Here is a 1,671-nt window from a genome sequence, read left to right on the forward strand (position 1 = left end):
AAAAAAAAAAAAAAAAAAAAAACCTATAATTTTTAAATCACAGTCCTCTGGTAATTTTCCACTTTGTATCACTTATAATACCAAACTAAATGTCTTATCCCACACCAAACTTGGACTATATAGTTCTACTTACAATGCTAGATTTCATTAATGTTCCAGGCAATGTTGCCATCACACATGAGCCATGATGATCTTTCACTTAGATAAATTCTAGATCTTGGTTACCAAAAAGTCTATTAAGCTAAATTCATTACATGTTTTTACTTCCTCAGTGGACGTTTAACCTTAACTCTATACTTTTACTATTTAATTCCCTTGTCAATTTCAACCTAGTATCCTAATCTATGAAACTCTTTATAAGTTATATGACATAGTAGCTCGAATTCCCCATTTAAGTTTATCTCCAAATTTATTAAGTATATCAAATAATATCATGTCATCAAATAGTTGATTTAAAAATGATGCAAAGAAAAGTGCAGTAATAGAAACCAGAGGCCTCCTGCAGTTTGACACAAAGATATTCACTAGTATTGTTTGGTTGGAAATATATGTCAACTAAAAATTGAACAAATTATACATTAATACTATCCATATATGCTTATCTTAACCACAAAGATATTAGGAATTATTTCAAGTGCTTTGTTGAAATCTAGATGATTCAGATGAGGCATGACGTCATCTGTGAAATCCTTCACTGACATTCAAAGATACATACCTTCTTTGTATTCTCATGAGATTTTCTGCAGGTCCTTATCATAGTCTTTGCCACAGTACACCAAATTTCATTGTATCTGTCTTCCCAAGTATTGTTAAGTCCCTGAACAATGAATCTGTGCTCCCTGTATCTCTGCATTCTCAGAAGCTTGTGAATAGTAGTTATTCAGTAAATATTTGCCCAACTGTTAAGAATAAAGATTTTTCTCATGTTACCTCAGAATGTAGAGTCCTATACAAAGTTTGCAGTTTTCTCTGGGCTTATTCTAGGATGTAAATCACTAAAAATAATTCACAACAATTCATGGGAATAGATGAGCCACTTCACCTCTTTGTGCCTCACTTAAAACATTCTTGCTAATTTAAATCTGTGCACATATGGAATATGTGACTTGGTTTTATTACAGAAAGATAATTTCATCTTTTTAAAGCTAAAACTGTATATGTTATTATGGTTATTTCCCTTTTCTTCCTTTTATATTGCATCTTTTGTATTCCTTTTTAAAATGTCAAAAACAGTATCTCATTAACACCTCTCAGAGAACAGTTGCCAACATTTCCACTCATAGACTTGATATTTGGAGTTTCTCCTTCCAAATCATAGGAAAATGATAAATGCAACAAAATCACGATGTCTCTAAATGTTTATGCACTCAGGTATATAAATTTAAAATTTTCTGTTCTTTGCCTGATACTAATACATTTATTTGAGTATATAGAAAATAAAATGCCCTTATCTTATGACTGCCTTTTAATGGCCAGACACAGATCCATTTTTTCTAAAACCAATGTATATAAGAAGATGCTTACAGATAAAATATCCACACTGGTTGAGTAATTAGTATCTACTACAGACTAAAAAACTCAGTGGAGGGAGAACAAGGTGACCTTGTTCCTTATGTGTAATCTTTATTAATTGAACTCTAAGCTAGCCCTTGAGATTCTTATGAGGTCTGC

This window comes from Mustela nigripes, chromosome 5 (assembly GCF_022355385.1).
Source record: "Mustela nigripes isolate SB6536 chromosome 5, MUSNIG.SB6536, whole genome shotgun sequence".
Taxonomy (NCBI): domain Eukaryota; kingdom Metazoa; phylum Chordata; class Mammalia; order Carnivora; family Mustelidae; genus Mustela; species Mustela nigripes.